Source organism: Eumetopias jubatus, unplaced genomic scaffold (assembly GCF_037043125.1).
Source record: "Eumetopias jubatus isolate StellerSeaLion01/CBP00866 unplaced genomic scaffold, mEumJub1_p1.0 scaffold_6, whole genome shotgun sequence".
NCBI lineage: Eukaryota > Metazoa > Chordata > Mammalia > Carnivora > Otariidae > Eumetopias > Eumetopias jubatus.
The window spans coordinates 146,661,723-146,664,830 of NW_028274812.1; the positions used below are offsets into that span (position 1 = coordinate 146,661,723).

The 3,108-nt window shown below is 47.0% G+C and overlaps 1 non-coding gene across 1 annotated transcript; it reads left to right on the plus strand.

Moving 5' to 3' along the window:
• The first annotated feature begins 459 nt into the window (after positions 1-459).
• On the plus strand, positions 460-541 carry TRNAS-AGA (transfer RNA serine (anticodon AGA)). Its single transcript has one exon. It is a non-coding gene; the product is annotated as a tRNA-Ser (tRNA).
• The last annotated feature ends 2,567 nt before the right edge of the window (positions 542-3,108 follow it).

Sequence of the window (3,108 nt, forward strand, 5' to 3'; positions counted from 1 at the left end):
CGCGGGGAAAGAAAACAGGCTAGCATCCGCAAACTTTCGGGAAAAATTCAGGCTGGGGTCTTGGCCTTGGGGGGCCGCCAGGCTGCAGGCGCAGAGGACGCGCCAAGGGCCGACAAGTTCGGCTCCTAGGCCGCTCCGCGGCGCGGGCCCCGCCTCGCCCTCCGCCCGGGACTCCGGGACACCGGGCAGCGGCGCCGAGCCCCTCCCGGGAAGCCCCCAGCGGCGGCGTCAGGGCCAGGACTGGGCCGGGGCCGGGGTCTGCGCCGCCGCCGCCGCCGCCGCCGCCGCCGGGGGGACCTTCTTCCCGGGGCCCCGGCCCCGCGCCGCGGGAGGGGACGGCCGTCCCGCCCAGCCTGCCGCCCCCGGAGGGGCCTCCCGCGCTCGCGACCACGTTCAGCCGCTCGGCCCCGCAGCGGCTGCAGTTTCTAGGAACGACTTAAGCAGCTGCCCCAGCGCCGGGTAGTCGTGGCCGAGTGGTTAAGGCGATGGACTAGAAATCCATTGGGGTCTCCCCGCGCAGGTTCGAATCCTGCCGACTACGGCATGTTTTTCTCCGCCCGGCACCCGCTTGTCCTCTTTCGGAGGGAAAACTTGTCCTGGGGGCCGGGCGCCGGCTCAGGCAGCAGCGGCCCTGCTGCTCTACCCTCGGGGAGCGGGACTCGCCCTCCTGCGCGGCCCTCTTTTCCGGGGGAGACCTGCCTGAAGCTTTGGTGGAGTCGGGGGTGTAGACACGTGCCCAGGCACCTGGGCTCCACCGCCCCGTCCCCGCTGTTAGTCCCGCGCGCCCGAGACGCGTGGCCGCGCTGCGTGCTCTGGGGGCGGCCGGGGGACGGGCACGAGGACCGAAGCCGGCCGTGGGTGGCGCCCGCTGGCGCTCAGGCCCGGGAGAGGCGAGGAGCGAGGGGCCGAAGGAATCCAAGGAGGAAAATGGCTTCCCGGCGGGGGCGGTGTCAGCGAGACGCCTCTGACCACGTGGTTGGCGGGGCGGCCAATCAGAGTTACCTCCGGATGTGACGCGCTCGGGCGGGCTCAAAAAAAATGTGTATTCTGACTCTGATCAGAGGAAACCTCAGACAAACCCAAATGAAGGGCCTTTCTACAAAATAACTGAATTGTACTCCTCAAAAATAGCGCTGTTACGAAACACAAGGAAAGACTAAATATTTCAGATTTAAAAAATTAATGCAACACATGATCTGGGATTTTCTTTTGCTGTACAGGGCATTATTGGAACAACTGGTGAAATCTGAATAAAGCACATAGATTGAATAATTTTATCAGTGGTAATTCCTGAATATATTAATTGTACTTTGGTTATGTAAAAAATGGCTTTAAGAAAATACTGAGATAGTTAAGGGAAAAGAGTATGTGTTTTCCAAACTCAGTGTCCTACACTTTCCAAAAGTGTATATATACTTTTCTCTCATATATGACAGAGAAATAGAAAATACAGTAATATGCTAACTATGTTAAAATTTGGGGAATGAAGGGTAGCCAGAAATTCTTTATATTCTTGTAACTTTATTGTCAGTCTGAAATTATTTCAAAATTAAATTATTAAATTATTTCAAAATAAAAAGTTAAAAGAAGAAAAAAGAACTAATAAAACCATAAATGAAGACCATGTTCATTGAAATTTAAAAGCATAAATACAGTTTGCCCCATTGATAGGAAAGGGGCAATGAATAAATTACTGGATAGGAATTTAGGATTGATGAAGGAAGGAATGGGTGCAAAGTGCTAGAGTGAGCAAAGAAATTCATAACACACAAGAAAAAGCTGAATAAACAGTGCATGCTTAAAACAACATTGTTTAATAATTCACTACATTTTAGGATATGAAAACAAAATGGTGCTAAAATCCATAATAGCAACAACTTGTAACGTGGAAAGATGTGACCAAATCCAAATCATCCTGTGCTCCCTTATAATGATGAATAAGGTTAGAATCAGATGTACACTCAATACTTGGACTAAGCGCCGAATGGACAAATGTTAAAAACCTGTATTTCTGTGAACCATGGCTAAAGGCAAACAGCATTGTTTTTTTAAAAGAAGGAACACCCTTCCAATAGAAAAGAATAAATCTGAAATTTTATTTTAAAATGAATTAATATTGTGTCATGAATTTCTGGTAGTCAAGCTTAAAAGGTATTGTTACTGTGCAGCCCTGTCAGCCGTTAGTTTATTTCTTCAGTAATTCTACTGCACAGGAGGGTGCCCCCTTCTTTTCACCTAACACTGAATTTCCTTTGTCTCTCTTACTTCTTTTCTTCAAAGACAAAATATGCTTTTTTTATGGAGGAAATATGATTCATCATGGATAAAAACTGAAGGCACTGATAAACAATCGATGCAGGCAGGGCTGGAAGGGCTACGATCCTCGAGAGAAGGGAAACATGATATGAAGTGCACAAGGGTTTCCCCTTGAGGACAAGTTCAATTTTGCAGTATTTTGGAATAGTGCAAAGAAGTCGATGCACTGGGCTGAGGAGACACTCAAAAGGAGTTTGGGGCTACCAATGTCCATAGAACCTGAGGGACAAAGTTCCAGTGATGAGGGAACCACATAGAAGGAGCTCAAACTTCTATGTATAAATTCTTCTAACATCATTGACTAATTCCTAAACTGCACATATACAAACAGATATTCCAAAACTCTGTAGGAAAAAGGAGCTGGAAGACTGATAACATTCTGTAGAGATTCAGCAGCTGCATAGTTCTGGGGAAACAAGTTAAAGTTCATGCCTTTCCCAGTTGGAGGGAACTTGGTAAGTACTATCAGCTGTCATTTGAGACTTCAGAGGCATTACCCCTTAGCAGTAAGTGACAAACCCTAGTCATAAGAACCACAGAAAAGGAGTAATGGCTGTGTCTTTAAAGAAAAACTAACATAAACCAACTATAACAAAGGTTCAATCTTATGTATTTCAGAAAGACTACCAGAAAATTCTGAATGTTTGAAAAGAAAGTAATACACATCTATATAATCCATGGGTCAAAGAAGAAAAAACAATGGAAATTTAAAAAATTTGGGGCTGAATAATAATGAAATACAATATATCCTAATTTGTCTGATGTAGCTAAAGCTGTTTTTAGAGGGAAATT